Source organism: Oncorhynchus mykiss, chromosome 19, assembly GCF_057628025.1.
Source record: "Oncorhynchus mykiss isolate SJ-2025 chromosome 19, ASM5762802v1, whole genome shotgun sequence".
NCBI classification, from domain to species: domain Eukaryota; kingdom Metazoa; phylum Chordata; class Actinopteri; order Salmoniformes; family Salmonidae; genus Oncorhynchus; species Oncorhynchus mykiss.
Window position 1 is genome coordinate 4568582 of NC_143040.1, and position 23992 is coordinate 4592573.

At 40.9% G+C, this 23992-nt stretch overlaps 12 pseudogenes; all 12 read right to left on the minus strand.

Moving 5' to 3' along the window:
* Positions 1-407: 407 nt before the first annotated feature.
* On the minus strand, positions 408-533 carry LOC149974682 (U1 spliceosomal RNA; annotated as a pseudogene).
* A 1874-nt stretch (positions 534-2407) lies between these two features.
* Positions 2408-2533, minus strand: LOC149974683 (U1 spliceosomal RNA; annotated as a pseudogene).
* A 1874-nt stretch (positions 2534-4407) lies between these two features.
* Positions 4408-4533, minus strand: LOC149974684 (U1 spliceosomal RNA; annotated as a pseudogene).
* Positions 4534-6407: 1874 nt separating this feature from the next.
* On the minus strand, positions 6408-6533 carry LOC149974685 (U1 spliceosomal RNA; annotated as a pseudogene).
* Positions 6534-8407: 1874 nt separating this feature from the next.
* LOC149974686 (U1 spliceosomal RNA) lies at positions 8408-8533 on the minus strand (annotated as a pseudogene).
* A 1849-nt stretch (positions 8534-10382) lies between these two features.
* LOC149974687 (U1 spliceosomal RNA) lies at positions 10383-10508 on the minus strand (annotated as a pseudogene).
* Positions 10509-12382: 1874 nt separating this feature from the next.
* Positions 12383-12508, minus strand: LOC149974688 (U1 spliceosomal RNA; annotated as a pseudogene).
* Positions 12509-14382: 1874 nt separating this feature from the next.
* LOC149974689 (U1 spliceosomal RNA) lies at positions 14383-14508 on the minus strand (annotated as a pseudogene).
* A 1874-nt stretch (positions 14509-16382) lies between these two features.
* Positions 16383-16508, minus strand: LOC149974690 (U1 spliceosomal RNA; annotated as a pseudogene).
* A 1877-nt stretch (positions 16509-18385) lies between these two features.
* On the minus strand, positions 18386-18509 carry LOC149974691 (U1 spliceosomal RNA; annotated as a pseudogene).
* A 1876-nt stretch (positions 18510-20385) lies between these two features.
* Positions 20386-20509, minus strand: LOC149974692 (U1 spliceosomal RNA; annotated as a pseudogene).
* A 1870-nt stretch (positions 20510-22379) lies between these two features.
* On the minus strand, positions 22380-22505 carry LOC149974693 (U1 spliceosomal RNA; annotated as a pseudogene).
* Between the last annotated feature and the right edge of the window lie 1487 nt (positions 22506-23992).

Below are 23992 nucleotides of genomic sequence, written 5' to 3' on the forward strand. Positions count from 1 at the left end.
GTGGCATTGTAATGGTTGACATGTACTGTGGTCTTAAATTACAAACTCTCCTATAAATTATTTAATATTCTAGCAAATGAAAGACCTCAATCCAGATTACATCATGAGGGCACAAAATGATCCATTCACAAGTAGGCCTTTGCCTTGACATTATCAGGACATGACAGGCATAATCACCAGTGCTACAATAACATATCACACACATCCGGGTTATCAGAAGACAAAATGTATCTCTGAGGCCTTAGTTGACTCATAAACAGACCCTACATTCTATAGCCATTCATCTGATAAGAACATGCAAATGTTGACAAATGTCCTTCTCAACACGAAACTCAATAGAAGAGCGAGTTAAAACACATTGAATTAATAAATATGTCCCTAAATTATTTTTAACATCAAGATCAGGGGAGAGCGCAAGAGATTTCCACATTTGAGAAATTTGCAGGGATCAGCACAGCCGGAGTGGAATGGCTGAGCCTCGCCCTGGGTGAACCGCCTTCGTGATCACGGTGTCTCCCTTACCAGGTAAATATGAGTTGTACACGTTGGTAGAGGAGTACTCCTTCCAGGACAAAGGTGTTTGACTCACGGTTACCACTTCTACTACTGATAATACCACATCATATTGAACAGGGTTTAATGACGTTTACGAATACAGTTGCGGACAAGGCGAAGAAAAAAGCAATACATTTTGTTTTACTATATTATATCACGGACCGACTATTTTCCCATCAAGCAACACGGTAGAAATTCTAAATACATTGCATTTTCTGTCTAAATGTTGGTCTGGTAACACACAAGTAGGCGATGTACCAAAATGCTGAAATCACATTCGTGCACACAGCCAACCGAAAGACACCATTTATTTCTGGTGTTTTGTAGCGTTCCAGACGTTGTAGGAATAGTTTCATCACGCTTGTTTTCTGCTCTCAGTAAAATATGATTCCACCATCGACCACAGGGTGGCATACGACCCACAGATATGGAGGAGAAACAGTAGCCTACTACTTCATCAACAAGACACGGTAGTAGCTACAATGGGTGGTTTTTAATTAATTGTTTTATTTCATCAGGTAGGCTAGTTAGGAACAAGTTCTCATTTACAAACTGCGACCTGGCCAAGATAAAGCACAGCAGTGCGACAAAAACAACAACACAGAGTTACACGTAAACAAACGTAGTCAATAACACAGTAGAACATGAAAATAGAAAGATCTATGTACAGTGACATGGCCATACTCGTATTTGTAATTGTATCTGTAAATTGACAGGATGATACTCGCGATCAGGGTTAAACTGAAGTGTTTTAATATGCCTAAATACATTTTTAGCAGAGTACCTCACTACACATTCTCACTGCAAAAAAAAAAACCTGCAGAAATGTCTGTGGAATGGATCTGCATCTTGGAACAACAGAATCCATCTTATTGACTGATTTCATCAGGAAATAAGTGGACCAGGGACATGTCTGTGGCATGGTAATGGTTGACCAGGGAAATGTTTGTGGCATTGTAGACCAGGGACATGTCCGTGGAATGGTAATGGTTGACCAGGGAAATGTCTGTTGTCAAGGTAATGGTTGACCAGGGAAATGTCTGTGGAATGGTAATGTTTAACCAGGGAAATGTCTGTTGTCAAGGTAATGGTTGACCAGGGCAATGACTGTGGCATGGTAATGGTTGACCAGGGAAATGTCTGTTGTCATGGTAATGGTTGACCGTGAAATGACTGTGGAATGGTAATGGTTGACCAGGGAAATGTCTGTTGTCATGGTAATGGTTGACCAGGGAAATGTCTGTTTTCATGGTAATGGTTGACCAGGGAAATGTCTGTTGTCATGGTAATAGTTGACGAGGGAAATGTCTGTTGTCATGGTAATGTTTGACCAGGGACATGACTGTGGCATGGTAATGGTTGACCAGGGAAATGTCTGTTGTCATGGTAATGGTTGACCAGGGAAATGTCTGTTTTCACGGTAATAGTTGACCAGGGAAATTTCTGTGGCATTGTAATGGTTGACATGTACTGTGGTCTTAAATTACAAACTCTCCTATAAATTATTTAATATTCTAGCAAATGAAAGACCTCAATCCAGATTACATCATGAGGGCACAAAATGATCCATTCACAAGTAGGCCTTTGCCTTGACATTATCAGGACATGACAGGCATAATCACCAGTGCTACAATAACATATCACACACATCCGGGTTATCAGAAGACAAAATGTATCTCTGAGGCCTTAGTTGACTCATAAACAGACCCTACATTCTATAGCCATTCATCTGATAAGAACATGCAAATGTTGACAAATGTCCTTCTCAACACGAAACTCAATAGAAGAGCGAGTTAAAACACATTGAATTAATAAATATGTCCCTAAATTATTTTTAACATCAAGATCAGGGGAGAGCGCAAGAGATTTCCACATTTGAGAAATTTGCAGGGATCAGCACAGCCGGAGTGGAATGGCTGAGCCTCGCCCTGGGTGAACCGCCTTCGTGATCACGGTGTCTCCCTTACCAGGTAAATATGAGTTGTACACGTTGGTAGAGGAGTACTCCTTCCAGGACAAAGGTGTTTGACTCACGGTTACCACTTCTACTACTGATAATACCACATCATATTGAACAGGGTTTAATGACGTTTACGAATACAGTTGCGGACAAGGCGAAGAAAAAAGCAATACATTTTGTTTTACTATATTATATCACGGACCGACTATTTTCCCATCAAGCAACACGGTAGAAATTCTAAATACATTGCATTTTCTGTCTAAATGTTGGTCTGGTAACACACAAGTAGGCGATGTACCAAAATGCTGAAATCACATTCGTGCACACAGCCAACCGAAAGACACCATTTATTTCTGGTGTTTTGTAGCGTTCCAGACGTTGTAGGAATAGTTTCATCACGCTTGTTTTCTGCTCTCAGTAAAATATGATTCCACCATCGACCACAGGGTGGCATACGACCCACAGATATGGAGGAGAAACAGTAGCCTACTACTTCATCAACAAGACACGGTAGTAGCTACAATGGGTGGTTTTTAATTAATTGTTTTATTTCATCAGGTAGGCTAGTTAGGAACAAGTTCTCATTTACAAACTGCGACCTGGCCAAGATAAAGCACAGCAGTGCGACAAAAACAACAACACAGAGTTACACGTAAACAAACGTAGTCAATAACACAGTAGAACATGAAAATAGAAAGATCTATGTACAGTGACATGGCCATACTCGTATTTGTAATTGTATCTGTAAATTGACAGGATGATACTCGCGATCAGGGTTAAACTGAAGTGTTTTAATATGCCTAAATACATTTTTAGCAGAGTACCTCACTACACATTCTCACTGCAAAAAAAAAAACCTGCAGAAATGTCTGTGGAATGGATCTGCATCTTGGAACAACAGAATCCATCTTATTGACTGATTTCATCAGGAAATAAGTGGACCAGGGACATGTCTGTGGCATGGTAATGGTTGACCAGGGAAATGTTTGTGGCATTGTAGACCAGGGACATGTCCGTGGAATGGTAATGGTTGACCAGGGAAATGTCTGTTGTCAAGGTAATGGTTGACCAGGGAAATGTCTGTGGAATGGTAATGTTTAACCAGGGAAATGTCTGTTGTCAAGGTAATGGTTGACCAGGGCAATGACTGTGGCATGGTAATGGTTGACCAGGGAAATGTCTGTTGTCATGGTAATGGTTGACCGTGAAATGACTGTGGAATGGTAATGGTTGACCAGGGAAATGTCTGTTGTCATGGTAATGGTTGACCAGGGAAATGTCTGTTTTCATGGTAATGGTTGACCAGGGAAATGTCTGTTGTCATGGTAATAGTTGACGAGGGAAATGTCTGTTGTCATGGTAATGTTTGACCAGGGACATGACTGTGGCATGGTAATGGTTGACCAGGGAAATGTCTGTTGTCATGGTAATGGTTGACCAGGGAAATGTCTGTTTTCACGGTAATAGTTGACCAGGGAAATTTCTGTGGCATTGTAATGGTTGACATGTACTGTGGTCTTAAATTACAAACTCTCCTATAAATTATTTAATATTCTAGCAAATGAAAGACCTCAATCCAGATTACATCATGAGGGCACAAAATGATCCATTCACAAGTAGGCCTTTGCCTTGACATTATCAGGACATGACAGGCATAATCACCAGTGCTACAATAACATATCACACACATCCGGGTTATCAGAAGACAAAATGTATCTCTGAGGCCTTAGTTGACTCATAAACAGACCCTACATTCTATAGCCATTCATCTGATAAGAACATGCAAATGTTGACAAATGTCCTTCTCAACACGAAACTCAATAGAAGAGCGAGTTAAAACACATTGAATTAATAAATATGTCCCTAAATTATTTTTAACATCAAGATCAGGGGAGAGCGCAAGAGATTTCCACATTTGAGAAATTTGCAGGGATCAGCACAGCCGGAGTGCAATGGCTGAGCCTCGCCCTGGGTGAACCGCCTTCGTGATCACGGTGTCTCCCTTACCAGGTAAGTATGAGTTGTACACGTTGGTAGAGGAGTACTCCTTCCAGGACAAAGGTGTTTGACTCACGGTTACCACTTCTACTACTGATAATACCACATCATATTGAACAGGGTTTAATGACGTTTACGAATACAGTTGCGGACAAGGCGAAGAAAAAAGCAATACATTTTGTTTTACTATATTATATCACGGACCGACTATTTTCCCATCAAGCAACACGGTAGAAATTCTAAATACATTGCATTTTCTGTCTAAATGTTGGTCTGGTAACACACAAGTAGGCGATGTACCAAAATGCTGAAATCACATTCGTGCACACAGCCAACCGAAAGACACCATTTATTTCTGGTGTTTTGTAGCGTTCCAGACGTTGTAGGAATAGTTTCATCACGCTTGTTTTCTGCTCTCAGTAAAATATGATTCCACCATCGACCACAGGGTGGCATACGACCCACAGATATGGAGGAGAAACAGTAGCCTACTACTTCATCAACAAGACACGGTAGTAGCTACAATGGGTGGTTTTTAATTAATTGTTTTATTTCATCAGGTAGGCTAGTTAGGAACAAGTTCTCATTTACAAACTGCGACCTGGCCAAGATAAAGCACAGCAGTGCGACAAAAACAACAACACAGAGTTACACGTAAACAAACGTAGTCAATAACACAGTAGAACATGAAAATAGAAAGATCTATGTACAGTGACATGGCCATACTCGTATTTGTAATTGTATCTGTAAATTGACAGGATGATACTCGCGATCAGGGTTAAACTGAAGTGTTTTAATATGCCTAAATACATTTTTAGCAGAGTACCTCACTACACATTCTCACTGCAAAAAAAAAAACCTGCAGAAATGTCTGTGGAATGGATCTGCATCTTGGAACAACAGAATCCATCTTATTGACTGATTTCATCAGGAAATAAGTGGACCAGGGACATGTCTGTGGCATGGTAATGGTTGACCAGGGAAATGTTTGTGGCATTGTAGACCAGGGACATGTCTGTGGAATGGTAATGGTTGACCAGGGAAATGTCTGTTGTCAAGGTAATGGTTGACCAGGGAAATGTCTGTGGAATGGTAATGTTTAACCAGGGAAATGTCTGTTGTCAAGGTAATGGTTGACCAGGGCAATGACTGTGGCATGGTAATGGTTGACCAGGGAAATGTCTGTTGTCATGGTAATGGTTGACCGTGAAATGACTGTGGAATGGTAATGGTTGACCAGGGAAATGTCTGTTGTCATGGTAATGGTTGACCAGGGAAATGTCTGTTTTCATGGTAATGGTTGACCAGGGAAATGTCTGTTGTCATGGTAATAGTTGACGAGGGAAATGTCTGTTGTCATGGTAATGTTTGACCAGGGACATGACTGTGGCATGGTAATGGTTGACCAGGGAAATGTCTGTTGTCATGGTAATGGTTGACCAGGGAAATGTCTGTTTTCACGGTAATAGTTGACCAGGGAAATTTCTGTGGCATTGTAATGGTTGACATGTACTGTGGTCTTAAATTACAAACTCTCCTATAAATTATTTAATATTCTAGCAAATGAAAGACCTCAATCCAGATTACATCATGAGGGCACAAAATGATCCATTCACAAGTAGGCCTTTGCCTTGACATTATCAGGACATGACAGGCATAATCACCAGTGCTACAATAACATATCACACACATCCGGGTTATCAGAAGACAAAATGTATCTCTAAGGCCTTAGTTGACTCATAAACAGACCCTACATTCTATAGCCATTCATCTGATAAGAACATGCAAATGTTGACAAATGTCCTTCTCAACACGAAACTCAATAGAAGAGCGAGTTAAAACACATTGAATTAATAAATATGTCCCTAAAATATTTTTAACATCAAGATCAGGGGAGAGCGCAAGAGATTTCCACATTTGAGAAATTCGCAGGGATCAGCACAGCCGGAGTGCAATGGCTGAGCCTCGCCCTGGGTGAACCGCCTTCGTGATCACGGTGTCTCCCTTACCAGGTAAGTATGAGTTGTACATGTTGGTAGAGGAGTACTCCTTCCAGGACAAAGGTGTTTGACTCACGGTTACCACTTCTACTACTGATAAATCCACATCATATTGAACAGGGTTTAATGACGTTTACGAATACAGTTGCGGACAAGGCGAAGAAAAAAGCAATACATTTTGTTTTACTATATTATATCACGGACCGACTATTTTCCCATCAAGCAACACGGTAGAAATTCTAAATACATTGCATTTTTGGTCTAAATGTTGGTCTGGTAACACACAAGTAGGCGATGTACCAAAATGCTGAAATCACATTCGTGCACACAGCCAACCGAAAGACACCATTTATTTCTGGTGTTTTGTAGCGGTCCAGACGTTGTAGGAATAGTTTCATCACGCTTGTTTTCTGCTCTCAGTAAAATATGATTCCACCATCGACCACAGGGTGGCATACGACCCACAGATATGGAGGAGAAACAGTAGCCTACTACTTCATCAACAAGACACGGTAGTAGCTACAATGGGTGGTTTTTAATTAATTGTTTTATTTCATCAGGTAGGCTAGTTAGGAACAAGTTCTCATTTACAAACTGCGACCTGGCCAAGATAAAGCACAGCAGTGCGACAAAAACAACAACACAGAGTTACACGTAAACAAACGTAGTCAATAACACAGTAGAACATGAAAATAGAAAGATCTATGTACAGTGACATGGCCATACTCGTATTTGTAATTGTATCTGTAAATTGACAGGATGATACTCGCGATCAGGGTTAAACTGAAGTGTTTTAATATGCCTAAATACATTTTTAGCAGAGTACCTCACTACACATTCTCACTGCAAAAAAAAAAACCTGCAGAAATGTCTGTGGAATGGATCTGCATCTTGGAACAACAGAATCCATCTTATTGACTGATTTCATCAGGAAATAAGTGGACCAGGGACATGTCTGTGGCATGGTAATGGTTGACCAGGGAAATGTTTGTGGCATTGTAGACCAGGGACATGTCTGTGGAATGGTAATGGTTGACCAGGGAAATGTCTGTTGTCAAGGTAATGGTTGACCAGGGAAATGTCTGTGGAATGGTAATGTTTAACCAGGGAAATGTCTGTTGTCAAGGTAATGGTTGACCAGGGCAATGACTGTGGCATGGTAATGGTTGACCAGGGAAATGTCTGTTGTCATGGTAATGGTTGACCGTGAAATGACTGTGGAATGGTAATGGTTGACCAGGGAAATGTCTGTTGTCATGGTAATGGTTGACCAGGGAAATGTCTGTTTTCATGGTAATGGTTGACCAGGGAAATGTCTGTTGTCATGGTAATAGTTGACGAGGGAAATGTCTGTTGTCATGGTAATGTTTGACCAGGGACATGACTGTGGCATGGTAATGGTTGACCAGGGAAATGTCTGTTGTCATGGTAATGGTTGACCAGGGAAATGTCTGTTTTCACGGTAATAGTTGACCAGGGAAATTTCTGTGGCATTGTAATGGTTGACATGTACTGTGGTCTTAAATTACAAACTCTCCTATAAATTATTTAATATTCTAGCAAATGAAAGACCTCAATCCAGATTACATCATGAGGGCACAAAATGATCCATTCACAAGTAGGCCTTTGCCTTGACATTATCAGGACATGACAGGCATAATCACCAGTGCTACAATAACATATCACACACATCCGGGTTATCAGAAGACAAAATGTATCTCTAAGGCCTTAGTTGACTCATAAACAGACCCTACATTCTATAGCCATTCATCTGATAAGAACATGCAAATGTTGACAAATGTCCTTCTCAACACGAAACTCAATAGAAGAGCGAGTTAAAACACATTGAATTAATAAATATGTCCCTAAATTATTTTTAACATCAAGATCAGGGGAGAGCGCAAGAGATTTCCACATTTGAGAAATTCGCAGGGGTCAGCACAGCCGGAGTGCAATGGCTGAGCCTCGCCCTGGGTGAACCGCCTTCGTGATCATGGTGTCTCCCTTACCAGGTAAGTATGAGTTGTACACGTTGGTAGAGGAGTACTCCTTCCAGGACAAAGGTGTTTGACTCACGGTTACCACTTCTACTACTGATAATACCACATCATATTGAACAGGGTTTAATGACGTTTACGAATACAGTTGCGGACAAGGCGAAGAAAAAAGCAATACATTTTGTTTTACTATATTATATCACGGACCGACTATTTTCCCATCAAGCAACACGGTAGAAATTCTAAATACATTGCATTTTTGGTCTAAATGTTGGTCTGGTAACACACAAGTAGGCGATGTACCAAAATGCTGAAATCACATTCGTGCACACAGCCAACCGAAAGACACCATTTATTTCTGGTGTTTTGTAGCGGTCCAGACGTTGTAGGAATAGTTTCATCACGCTTGTTTTCTGCTCTCAGTAAAATATGATTCCACCATCGACCACAGGGTGGCATACGACCCACAGATATGGAGGAGAAACAGTAGCCTACTACTTCATCAACAAGACACGGTAGTAGCTACAATGGGTGGTTTTTAATTAATTGTTTTATTTCATCAGGTAGGCTAGTTAGGAACAAGTTCTCATTTACAAACTGCGACCTGGCCAAGATAAAGCACAGCAGTGCGACAAAAACAACAACACAGAGTTACACGTAAACAAACGTAGTCAATAACACAGTAGAACATGAAAATAGAAAGATCTATGTACAGTGACATGGCCATACTCGTATTTGTAATTGTATCTGTAAATTGACAGGATGATACTCGCGATCAGGGTTAAACTGAAGTGTTTTAATATGCCTAAATACATTTTTAGCAGAGTACCTCACTACACATTCTCACTGCAAAAAAAAAAACCTGCAGAAATGTCTGTGGAATGGATCTGCATCTTGGAACAACAGAATCCATCTTATTGACTGATTTCATCAGGAAATAAGTGGACCAGGGACATGTCTGTGGCATGGTAATGGTTGACCAGGGAAATGTTTGTGGCATTGTAGACCAGGGACATGTCTGTGGAATGGTAATGGTTGACCAGGGAAATGTCTGTTGTCAAGGTAATGGTTGACCAGGGAAATGTCTGTGGAATGGTAATGTTTAACCAGGGAAATGTCTGTTGTCAAGGTAATGGTTGACCAGGGCAATGACTGTGGCATGGTAATGGTTGACCAGGGAAATGTCTGTTGTCATGGTAATGGTTGACCGTGAAATGACTGTGGAATGGTAATGGTTGACCAGGGAAATGTCTGTTGTCATGGTAATGGTTGACCAGGGAAATGTCTGTTTTCATGGTAATGGTTGACCAGGGAAATGTCTGTTGTCATGGTAATAGTTGACGAGGGAAATGTCTGTTGTCATGGTAATGTTTGACCAGGGACATGACTGTGGCATGGTAATGGTTGACCAGGGAAATGTCTGTTGTCATGGTAATAGTTGACCAGGGAAATTTCTGTGGCATTGTAATGGTTGACATGTACTGTGGTCTTAAATTACAAACTCTCCTATAAATTATTTAATATTCTAGCAAATGAAAGACCTCAATCCAGATTACATCATGAGGGCACAAAATGATCCATTCACAAGTAGGCCTTTGCCTTGACATTATCAGGACATGACAGGCATAATCACCAGTGCTACAATAACATATCACACACATCCGGGTTATCAGAAGACAAAATGTATCTCTGAGGCCTTAGTTGACTCATAAACAGACCCTACATTCTATAGCCATTCATCTGATAAGAACATGCAAATGTTGACAAATGTCCTTCTCAACACGAAACTCAATAGAAGAGCGAGTTAAAACACATTGAATTAATAAATATGTCCCTAAATTATTTTTAACATCAAGATCAGGGGAGAGCGCGGACTGCAATCGAGATTTCCACATTTGAGAAATTCGCAGGGGTCAGCACAGCCGGAGTGCAATGGCTGAGCCTCGCCCTGGGTGAACCGCCTTCGTGATCATGGTGTCTCCCTTGCCAGGTAAGTATGAGTTGTACACGTTGGTAGAGGAGTACTACTTCCAGGACAAAGGCGTTTGACTCACGGTTACCACTTCTACTACTGATAATACCACATCATATTGAACAGGGTTTAATGACGTTTACGAATACAGTTGCGGACAAGGCGAAGAAAAAAGCAATACATTTTGTTTTACTATATTATATCACGGACCGACTATTTTCCCATCAAGCAACACGGTAGAAATTCTAAATACATTGCATTTTTGGTCTAAATGTTGGTCTGGTAACACACAAGTAGGCGATGTACCAAAATGCTGAAATCACATTCGTGCACACAGCCAACCGAAAGACACCATTTATTTCTGGTGTTTTGTAGCGGTCCAGACGTTGTAGGAATAGTTTCATCACGCTTGTTTTCTGCTCTCAGTAAAATATGATTCCACCATCGACCACAGGGTGGCATACGACCCACAGATATGGAGGAGAAACAGTAGCCTACTACTTCATCAACAAGACACGGTAGTAGCTACAATGGGTGGTTTTTAATTAATTGTTTTATTTCATCAGGTAGGCTAGTTAGGAACAAGTTCTCATTTACAAACTGCGACCTGGCCAAGATAAAGCACAGCAGTGCGACAAAAACAACAACACAGAGTTACACGTAAACAAACGTAGTCAATAACACAGTAGAACATGAAAATAGAAAGATCTATGTACAGTGACATGGCCATACTCGTATTTGTAATTGTATCTGTAAATTGACAGGATGATACTCGCGATCAGGGTTAAACTGAAGTGTTTTAATATGCCTAAATACATTTTTAGCAGAGTACCTCACTACACATTCTCACTGCAAAAAAAAAAACCTGCAGAAATGTCTGTGGAATGGATCTGCATCTTGGAACAACAGAATCCATCTTATTGACTGATTTCATCAGGAAATAAGTGGACCAGGGACATGTCTGTGGCATGGTAATGGTTGACCAGGGAAATGTTTGTGGCATTGTAGACCAGGGACATGTCTGTGGAATGGTAATGGTTGACCAGGGAAATGTCTGTTGTCAAGGTAATGGTTGACCAGGGAAATGTCTGTGGAATGGTAATGTTTAACCAGGGAAATGTCTGTTGTCAAGGTAATGGTTGACCAGGGCAATGACTGTGGCATGGTAATGGTTGACCAGGGAAATGTCTGTTGTCATGGTAATGGTTGACCGTGAAATGACTGTGGAATGGTAATGGTTGACCAGGGAAATGTCTGTTGTCATGGTAATGGTTGACCAGGGAAATGTCTGTTTTCATGGTAATGGTTGACCAGGGAAATGTCTGTTGTCATGGTAATAGTTGACGAGGGAAATGTCTGTTGTCATGGTAATGTTTGACCAGGGACATGACTGTGGCATGGTAATGGTTGACCAGGGAAATGTCTGTTGTCATGGTAATGGTTGACCAGGGAAATGTCTGTTTTCACGGTAATAGTTGACCAGGGAAATTTCTGTGGCATTGTAATGGTTGACATGTACTGTGGTCTTAAATTACAAACTCTCCTATAAATTATTTAATATTCTAGCAAATGAAAGACCTCAATCCAGATTACATCATGAGGGCACAAAATGATCCATTCACAAGTAGGCCTTTGCCTTGACATTATCAGGACATGACAGGCATAATCACCAGTGCTACAATAACATATCACACACATCCGGGTTATCAGAAGACAAAATGTATCTCTGAGGCCTTAGTTGACTCATAAACAGACCCTACATTCTATAGCCATTCATCTGATAAGAACATGCAAATGTTGACAAATGTCCTTCTCAACACGAAACTCAATAGAAGAGCGAGTTAAAACACATTGAATTAATAAATATGTCCCTAAATTATTTTTAACATCAAGATCAGGGGAGAGCGCAAGAGATTTCCACATTTGAGAAATTTGCAGGGATCAGCACAGCCGGAGTGCAATGGCTGAGCCTCGCCCTGGGTGAACCGCCTTCGTGATCACGGTGTCTCCCTTACCAGGTAAGTATGAGTTGTACACGTTGGTAGAGGAGTACTCCTTCCAGGACAAAGGTGTTTGACTCACGGTTACCACTTCTACTACTGATAATACCACATCATATTGAACAGGGTTTAATGACGTTTACGAATACAGTTGCGGACAAGGCGAAGAAAAAAGCAATACATTTTGTTTTACTATATTATATCACGGACCGACTATTTTCCCATCAAGCAACACGGTAGAAATTCTAAATACATTGCATTTTCTGTCTAAATGTTGGTCTGGTAACACACAAGTAGGCGATGTACCAAAATGCTGAAATCACATTCGTGCACACAGCCAACCGAAAGACACCATTTATTTCTGGTGTTTTGTAGCGTTCCAGACGTTGTAGGAATAGTTTCATCACGCTTGTTTTCTGCTCTCAGTAAAATATGATTCCACCATCGACCACAGGGTGGCATACGACCCACAGATATGGAGGAGAAACAGTAGCCTACTACTTCATCAACAAGACACGGTAGTAGCTACAATGGGTGGTTTTTAATTAATTGTTTTATTTCATCAGGTAGGCTAGTTAGGAACAAGTTCTCATTTACAAACTGCGACCTGGCCAAGATAAAGCACAGCAGTGCGACAAAAACAACAACACAGAGTTACACGTAAACAAACGTAGTCAATAACACAGTAGAACATGAAAATAGAAAGATCTATGTACAGTGACATGGCCATACTCGTATTTGTAATTGTATCTGTAAATTGACAGGATGATACTCGCGATCAGGGTTAAACTGAAGTGTTTTAATATGCCTAAATACATTTTTAGCAGAGTACCTCACTACACATTCTCACTGCAAAAAAAAAAACCTGCAGAAATGTCTGTGGAATGGATCTGCATCTTGGAACAACAGAATCCATCTTATTGACTGATTTCATCAGGAAATAAGTGGACCAGGGACATGTCTGTGGCATGGTAATGGTTGACCAGGGAAATGTTTGTGGCATTGTAGACCAGGGACATGTCTGTGGAATGGTAATGGTTGACCAGGGAAATGTCTGTTGTCAAGGTAATGGTTGACCAGGGAAATGTCTGTGGAATGGTAATGTTTAACCAGGGAAATGTCTGTTGTCAAGGTAATGGTTGACCAGGGCAATGACTGTGGCATGGTAATGGTTGACCAGGGAAATGTCTGTTGTCATGGTAATGGTTGACCGTGAAATGACTGTGGAATGGTAATGGTTGACCAGGGAAATGTCTGTTGTCATGGTAATGGTTGACCAGGGAAATGTCTGTTTTCATGGTAATGGTTGACCAGGGAAATGTCTGTTGTCATGGTAATAGTTGACGAGGGAAATGTCTGTTGTCATGGTAATGTTTGACCAGGGACATGACTGTGGCATGGTAATGGTTGACCAGGGAAATGTCTGTTGTCATGGTAATGGTTGACCAGGGAAATGTCTGTTTTCACGGTAATAGTTGACCAGGGAAATTTCTGTGGCATTGTAATGGTTGACATGTACTGTGGTCTTAAATTACAAACTCTCCTATAAATTATTTAATATTCTAGCAAATGAAAGACCTCAATCCAGATTACATCATGAGGGCACAAAATGATCCATTCACAAGTAGGCCTTTGCCTTGACATTATCAGGACATGACAGGCATAATCACCAGTGCTACAATAACATATCACACACATCCGGGTTATCAGAAGACAAAATGTATCTCTAAGGCCTTAGTTGACTCATAAACAGACCCTACATTCTATAGCCATTCATCTGATAAGAACATGCAAATGTTGACAAATGTCCTTCTCAACACGAAACTCAATAGAAGAGCGAGTTAAAACACATTGAATTAATAAATATGTCCCTAAATTATTTTTAACATCAAGATCAGGGGAGAGCGCAAGAGATTTCCACATTTGAGAAATTCGCAGGGATCAGCACAGCCGGAGTGCAATGGCTGAGCCTCGCCCTGGGTGAACCGCCTTCGTGATCACGGTGTCTCCCTTACCAGGTAAGTATGAGTTGTACACGTTGGTAGAGGAGTACTCCTTCCAGGACAAAGGTGTTTGACTCACGGTTACCACTTCTACTACTGATAAATCCACATCATATTGAACAGGGTTTAATGACGTTTACGAATACAGTTGCGGACAAGGCGAAGAAAAAAGCAATACATTTTGTTTTACTATATTATATCACGGACCGACTATTTTCCCATCAAGCAACACGGTAGAAATTCTAAATACATTGCATTTTTGGTCTAAATGTTGGTCTGGTAACACACAAGTAGGCGATGTACCAAAATGCTGAAATCACATTCGTGCACACAGCCAACCGAAAGACACCATTTATTTCTGGTGTTTTGTAGCGGTCCAGACGTTGTAGGAATAGTTTCATCACGCTTGTTTTCTGCTCTCAGTAAAATATGATTCCACCATCGACCACAGGGTGGCATACGACCCACAGATATGGAGGAGAAACAGTAGCCTACTACTTCATCAACAAGACACGGTAGTAGCTACAATGGGTGGTTTTTAATTAATTGTTTTATTTCATCAGGTAGGCTAGTTAGGAACAAGTTCTCATTTACAAACTGCGACCTGGCCAAGATAAAGCACAGCAGTGCGACAAATACAACAACACAGAGTTACACGTAAACAAACGTAGTCAATAACACAGTAGAACATGAAAATAGAAAGATCTATGTACAGTGACATGGCCATACTCGTATTTGTAATTGTATCTGTAAATTGACAGGATGATACTCGCGATCAGGGTTAAACTGAAGTGTTTTAATATGCCTAAATACATTTTTAGCAGAGTACCTCACTACACATTCTCACTGCAAAAAAAAAAACCTGCAGAAATGTCTGTGGAATGGATCTGCATCTTGGAACAACAGAATCCATCTTATTGACTGATTTCATCAGGAAATAAGTGGACCAGGGACATGTCTGTGGCATGGTAATGGTTGACCAGGGAAATGTTTGTGGCATTGTAGACCAGGGACATGTCTGTGGAATGGTAATGGTTGACCAGGGAAATGTCTGTTGTCAAGGTAATGGTTGACCAGGGAAATGTCTGTGGAATGGTAATGTTTAACCAGGGAAATGTCTGTTGTCAAGGTAATGGTTGACCAGGGCAATGACTGTGGCATGGTAATGGTTGACCAGGGAAATGTCTGTTGTCATGGTAATGGTTGACCGTGAAATGACTGTGGAATGGTAATGGTTGACCAGGGAAATGTCTGTTGTCATGGTAATGGTTGACCAGGGAAATGTCTGTTTTCATGGTAATGGTTGACCAGGGAAATGTCTGTTGTCATGGTAATAGTTGACGAGGGAAATGTCTGTTGTCATGGTAATGTTTGACCAGGGACATGACTGTGGCATGGTAATGGTTGACCAGGGAAATGTCTGTTGTCATGGTAATGGTTGACCAGGGAAATGTCTGTTTTCACGGTAATAGTTGACCAGGGAAATTTCTGTGGCATTGTAATGGTTGACATGTACTGTGGTCTTAAATTACAAACTCTCCTATAAATTATTTAATATTCTAGCAAATGAAAGACCTCAATCCAGATTACATCATGAGGGCACAAAATGATCCATTCACAAGTAGGCCTTTGCCTTGACATTATCAGGACATGACAGGCATAATCACCAGTGCTACAATAACATATCACACACATCCGGGTTATCAGAAGACAAAATGTATCTCTAAGGCCTTAGTTGACTCATAAACAGACCCTACATTCTATAGCCATTCATCTGATAAGAACATGCAAATGTTGACAAATGTCCTTCTCAACACGAAACTCAATAGAAGAGCGAGTTAAAACACATTGAATTAATAAATATGTCCCTAAATTATTTTTAACATCAAGATCAGGGGAGAGCGCAAGAGATTTCCACATTTGAGAAATTCGCAGGGGTCAGCACAGCCGGAGTGCAATGGCTGAGCCTCGCCCTGGGTGAACCGCCTTCGTGATCATGGTGTCTCCCTTACCAGGTAAGTATGAGTTGTACACGTTGGTAGAGGAGTACTCCTTCCAGGACAAAGGTGTTTGACTCACGGTTACCACTTCTACTACTGATAATACCACATCATATTGAACAGGGTTTAATGACGTTTACGAATACAGTTGCGGACAAGGCGAAGAAAAAAGCAATACATTTTGTTTTACTATATTATATCACGGACCGACTATTTTCCCATCAAGCAACACGGTAGAAATTCTAAATACATTGCATTTTTGGTCTAAATGTTGGTCTGGTAACACACAAGTAGGCGATGTACCAAAATGCTGAAATCACATTCGTGCACACAGCCAACCGAAAGACACCATTTATTTCTGGTGTTTTGTAGCGGTCCAGACGTTGTAGGAATAGTTTCATCACGCTTGTTTTCTGCTCTCAGTAAAATATGATTCCACCATCGACCACAGGGTGGCATACGACCCACAGATATGGAGGAGAAACAGTAGCCTACTACTTCATCAACAAGACACGGTAGTAGCTACAATGGGTGGTTTTTAATTAATTGTTTTATTTCATCAGGTAGGCTAGTTAGGAACAAGTTCTCATTTACAAACTGCGACCTGGCCAAGATAAAGCACAGCAGTGCGACAAAAACAACAACACAGAGTTACACGTAAACAAACGTAGTCAATAACACAGTAGAACATGAAAATAGAAAGATCTATGTACAGTGACATGGCCATACTCGTATTTGTAATTGTATCTGTAAATTGACAGGATGATACTCGCGATCAGGGTTAAACTGAAGTGTTTTAATATGCCTAAATACATTTTTAGCAGAGTACCTCACTACACATTCTCACTGCAAACAAAAAAAACCTGCAGAAATGTCTGTGGAATGGATCTGCATCTTGGAACAACAGAATCCATCTTATTGACTGATTTCATCAGGAAATAAGTGGACCAGGGACATGTCTGTGGCATGGTAATGGTTGACCAGGGAAATGTTTGTGGCATTGTAGACCAGGGACATGTCTGTGGAATGGTAATGGTTGACCAGGGAAATGTCTGTTGTCAAGGTAATGGTTGACCAGGGAAATGTCTGTGGAATGGTAATGTTTAACCAGGGAAATGTCTGTTGTCAAGGTAATGGTTGACCAGGGCAATGACTGTGGCATGGTAATGGTTGACCAGGGAAATGTCTGTTGTCATGGTAATGGTTGACCGTGAAATGACTGTGGAATGGTAATGGTTGACCAGGGAAATGTCTGTTGTCATGGTAATGGTTGACCAGGGAAATGTCTGTTTTCATGGTAATGGTTGACCAGGGAAATGTCTGTTGTCATGGTAATAGTTGACGAGGGAAATGTCTGTTGTCATGGTAATGTTTGACCAGGGACATGACTGTGGCATGGTAATGGTTGACCAGGGAAATGTCTGTTGTCATGGTAATGGTTGACCAGGGAAATGTCTGTTTTCACGGTAATAGTTGACCAGGGAAATTTCTGTGGCATTGTAATGGTTGACATGTACTGTGGTCTTAAATTACAAACTCTCCTATAAATTATTTAATATTCTAGCAAATGAAAGACCTCAATCCAGATTACATCATGAGGGCACAAAATGATCCATTCACAAGTAGGCCTTTGCCTTGACATTATCAGGACATGACAGGCATAATCACCAGTGCTACAATAACATATCACACACATCCGGGTTATCAGAAGACAAAATGTATCTCTAAGGCCTTAGTTGACTCATAAACAGACCCTACATTCTATAGCCATTCATCTGATAAGAACATGCAAATGTTGACAAATGTCCTTCTCAACACGAAACTCAATAGAAGAGCGAGTTAAAACACATTGAATTAATAAATATGTCCCTAAATTATTTTTAACATCAAGATCAGGGGAGAGCGCAAGAGATTTCCACATTTGAGAAATTAGCAGGGATCAGCACAGCCGGAGTGCAATGGCTGAGCCTCGCCCTGGGTGAACCGCCTTCGTGATCACGGTGTCTCCCTTACCAGGTAAGTATGAGTTGTACACGTTGGTAGAGGAGTACTCCTTCCAGGACAAAGGTGTTTGACTCACGGTTACCACTTCTACTACTGATAATACCACATCATATTGAACAGGGTTTAATGACGTTTACGAATACAGTTGCGGACAAGGCGAAGAAAAAAGCAATACATTTTGTTTTACTATATTATATCACGGACCGACTATTTTCCCATCAAGCAACACGGTAGAAATTCTAAATACATTGCATTTTTGGTCTAAATGTTGGTCTGGTAACACACAAGTAGGCGATGTACCAAAATGCTGAAATCACATTCGTGCACACAGCCAACCGAAAGACACCATTTATTTCTGGTGTTTTGTAGCGGTCCAGACGTTGTAGGAATAGTTTCATCACGCTTGTTTTCTGCTCTCAGTAAAATATGATTCCACCATCGACCACAGGGTGGCATACGACCCACAGATATGGAGGAGAAACAGTAGCCTACTACTTCATCAACAAGACACGGTAGTAGCTACAATGGGTGGTTTTTAATTAATTGTTTTATTTCACCAGGTAGGCTAGTTAGGAACAAGTTCTCATTTACAAACTGCGACCTGGCCAAGATAAAGCACAGCAGTGCGACAAAAACAACAACACAGAGTTACACGTAAACAAACGTAGTCAATAACACAGTAGAACATGAAAATAGAAAGATCTATGTACAGTGACATGGCCATACTCGTATTTGTAATTGTATCTGTAAATTGACAGGATGATACTCGCGATCAGGGTTAAACTGAAGTGTTTTAATATGCCTAAATACATTTTTAGCAGAGTACCTCACTACACATTCTCACTGCAAAAAAAAAAACCTGCAGAAATGTCTGTGGAATGGATCTGCATCTTGGAACAACAGAATCCATCTTATTGACTGATTTCATCAGGAAATAAGTGGACCAGGGACATGTCTGTGGCATGGTAATGGTTGACCAGGGAAATGTTTGTGGCATTGTAGACCAGGGACATGTCCGTGGAATGGTAATGGTTGACCAGGGAAATGTCTGTTGTCAAGGTAATGGTTGACCAGGGAAATGTCTGTGGAATGGTAATGTTTAACCAGGGAAATGTCTGTTGTCAAGGTAATGGTTGACCAGGGCAATGACTGTGGCATGGTAATGGTTGACCAGGGAAATGTCTGTTGTCATGGTAATGGTTGACCGTGAAATGACTGTGGAATGGTAATGGTTGACCAGGGAAATGTCTGTTGTCATGGTAATGGTTGACCAGGGAAATGTCTGTTTTCATGGTAATGGTTGACCAGGGAAATGTCTGTTGTCATGGTAATAGTTGACGAGGGAAATGTCTGTTGTCATGGTAATGTTTGACCAGGGACATGACTGTGGCATGGTAATGGTTGACCAGGGAAATGTCTGTTGTCATGGTAATGGTTGACCAGGGAAATGTCTGTTTTCACGGTAATAGTTGACCAGGGAAATTTCTGTGGCATTGTAATGGTTGACATGTACTGTGGTCTTAAATTACAAACTCTCCTATAAATTATTTAATATTCTAGCAAATGAAAGACCTCAATCCAGATTACATCATGAGGGCACAAAATGATCCATTCACAAGTAGGCCTTTGCCTTGACATTATCAGGACATGACAGGCATAATCACCAGTGCTACAATAACATATCACACACATCCGGGTTATCAGAAGACAAAATGTATCTCTAAGGCCTTAGTTGACTCATAAACAGACCCTACATTCTATAGCCATTCATCTGATAAGAACATGCAAATGTTGACAAATGTCCTTCTCAACACGAAACTCAATAGAAGAGCGAGTTAAAACACATTGAATTAATAAATATGTCCCTAAATTATTTTTAACATCAAGATCAGGGGAGAGCGCAAGAGATTTCCACATTTGAGAAATTAGCAGGGATCAGCACAGCCGGAGTGCAATGGCTGAGCCTCGCCCTGGGTGAACCGCCTTCGTGATCACGGTGTCTCCCTTACCAGGTAAGTATGAGTTGTACACGTTGGTAGAGGAGTACTCCTTCCAGGACAAAGGTGTTTGACTCACGGTTACCACTTCTACTACTGATAATACCACATCATATTGAACAGGGTTTAATGACGTTTACGAATACAGTTGCGGACAAGGCGAAGAAAAAAGCAATACATTTTGTTTTACTATATTATATCACGGACCGACTATTTTCCCATCAAGCAACACGGTAGAAATTCTAAATACATTGCATTTTTGGTCTAAATGTTGGTCTGGTAACACACAAGTAGGCGATGTACCAAAATGCTGAAATCACATTCGTGCACACAGCCAACCGAAAGACACCATTTATTTCTGGTGTTTTGTAGCGGTCCAGACGTTGTAGGAATAGTTTCATCACGCTTGTTTTCTGCTCTCAGTAAAATATGATTCCACCATCGACCACAGGGTGGCATACGACCCACAGATATGGAGGAGAAACAGTAGCCTACTACTTCATCAACAAGACACGGTAGTAGCTACAATGGGTGGTTTTTAATTAATTGTTTTATTTCACCAGGTAGGCTAGTTAGGAACAAGTTCTCATTTACAAACTGCGACCTGGCCAAGATAAAGCACAGCAGTGCGACAAAAACAACAACACAGAGTTACACGTAAACAAACGTAGTCAATAACACAGTAGAACATGAAAATAGAAAGATCTATGTACAGTGACATGGCCATACTCGTATTTGTAATTGTATCTGTAAATTGACAGGATGATACTCGCGATCAGGGTTAAACTGAAGTGTTTTAATATGCCTAAATACATTTTTAGCAGAGTACCTCACTACACATTCTCACTGCAAAAAAAAAAACCTGCAGAAATGTCTGTGGAATGGATCTGCATCTTGGAACAACAGAATCCATCTTATTGACTGATTTCATCAGGAAATAAGTGGACCAGGGACATGTCTGTGGCATGGTAATGGTTGACCAGGGAAATGTTTGTGGCATTGTAGACCAGGGACATGTCCGTGGAATGGTAATGGTTGACCAGGGAAATGTCTGTTGTCAAGGTAATGGTTGACCAGGGAAATGTCTGTGGAATGGTAATGTTTAACCAGGGAAATGTCTGTTGTCAAGGTAATGGTTGACCAGGGCAATGACTGTGGCATGGTAATGGTTGACCAGGGAAATGTCTGTTGTCATGGTAATGGTTGACCGTGAAATGACTGTGGAATGGTAATGGTTGACCAGGGAAATGTCTGTTGTCATGGTAATGGTTGACCAGGGAAATGTCTGTTTTCATGGTAATGGTTGACCAGGGAAATGTCTGTTGTCATGGTAATAGTTGACGAGGGAAATGTCTGTTGTCATGGTAATGTTTGACCAGGGACATGACTGTGGCATGGAAATGGTTGACCAGGGAAATGTCTGTTGTCATGGTAATGGTTGACCAGGGAAATGTCTGTTTTCACGGTAATAGTTGACCAGGGAAATTTCTGTGGCATTGTAATGGTTGACATGTACTGTGGTCTTAAATTACAAACTCTCCTATAAATTATTTAATATTCTAGCAAATGAAAGACCTCAATCCAGATTACATCATGAGGGCACAAAATGATCCATTCACAAGTAGGCCTTTGCCTTGACATTATCAGGACATGACAGGCATAATCACCAGTGCTACAATAACATATCACACACATCCGGGTTATCAGAAGACAAAATGTATCTCTGAGGCCTTGACTCATAAACAGACCCTACATTCTATAGCCATTCATCTGATAAGAACATGCAAATGTTGACAAATGTCCTTCTCAACACGAAACTTAATAGAAGAGCGAGTTAAAACACATTGAATTAATAAATATGTCCCTAAATTATTTTTAACATCAAGATCAGGGGAGAGCGCAAGAGATTTCCACATTTGAGAAATTCACAGGGATCAGCACAGCCGGAGTGCAATGGCTGAGCCTCGCCCTGGATGAACCGCCTTCGTGATCACGGTGTCTGCCTTACCAGGTAAGTATGAGTTGTACATGTTGGTAGAGGAGTACTCCTTCCAGGACAAAGGTGTTTGACTCACGGTTACCACTTCTACTACTGATAATACCACATCATATTGAACAGGGTTTAATGACGTTTACGAATACAGTTGCGGACAAGGCGAAGAAAAAAGCAATACATTTTGTTTTACTATATTATATCACGGACCGACTATTTTCCCATCAAGCAACACGGTAGAAATTCTAAATACATTGCATTTTCTGTCTAAATGTTGGTCTGGTAACACACAAGTAGGCGATGTACCAAAATGCTGAAATCACATTCGTGCACACAGCCAACCGAAAGACACCATTTATTTCTGGTGTTTTGTAGCGGTCCAGACGTTGTAGGAATAGTTTCATCACGCTTGTTTTCTGCTCTCAGTAAAATATGATTCCACCATCGACCACAGGGTGGCATACGACCCACAGATATGGAGGAGAAACAGTAGCCTACTACTTCATCAACAAGACACGGTAGTAGCTACAATGGGTGGTTTTTAATTAATTGTTTTATTTCACCAGGTAGGCTAGTTAGGAACAAGTTCTCATTTACAAACTGCGACCTGGCCAAGATAAAGCACAGCAGTGCGACAAAAACAACAACACAGAGTTACACGTAAACAAACGTAGTCAATAACACAGTAGAACATGAAAATAGAAAGATCTATGTACAGTGACATGGCCATACTCGTATTTGTAATTGTATCTGTAAATTGACAGGATGATACTCGCGATCAGGGTTAAACTGAAGTGTTTTAATATGCCTAAATACATTTTTAGCAGAGTACCTCACTACACATTCTCACTGCAAAAAAAAAAACCTGAAGAAATGTCTGTGGAATGGATCTGCATCTTGGAACAACAGAATCCATCTTATTGACTGATTTCATCAGGAAATAAGTGGACCAGGGACATGTCTGTGGCATGGTAATGGTTGACCAGGGAAATGTTTGTGGCATTGTAGACCAGGGACATGTCCGTGGAATGGTAATGGTTGACCAGGGAAATGTCTGTTGTCAAGGTAATGGTTGACCAGGGAAATGTCTGTGGAATGGTAATGTTTAACCAGGGAAATGTCTGTTGTCAAGGTAATGGTTGACCAGGGCAATGACTGTGGCATGGTAATGGTTGACCAGGGAAATGTCTGTTGTCATGGTAATGGTTGACCGTGAAATGACTGTGGAATGGTAATGGTTGACCAGGGAAATGTCTGTTGTCATGGTAATGGTTGACCAGGGAAATGTCTGTTTTCATGGTAATGGTTGACCAGGGAAATGTCTGTTGTCATGGTAATAGTTGACGAGGGAAATGTCTGTTGTCATGGTAATGTTTGACCAGGGACATGACTGTGGCATGGAAATGGTTGACCAGGGAAATGTCTGTTGTCATGGTAATGGTTGACCAGGGAAATGTCTGTTTTCACGGTAATAGTTGACCAGGGAAATTTCTGTGGCATTGTAATGGTTGAC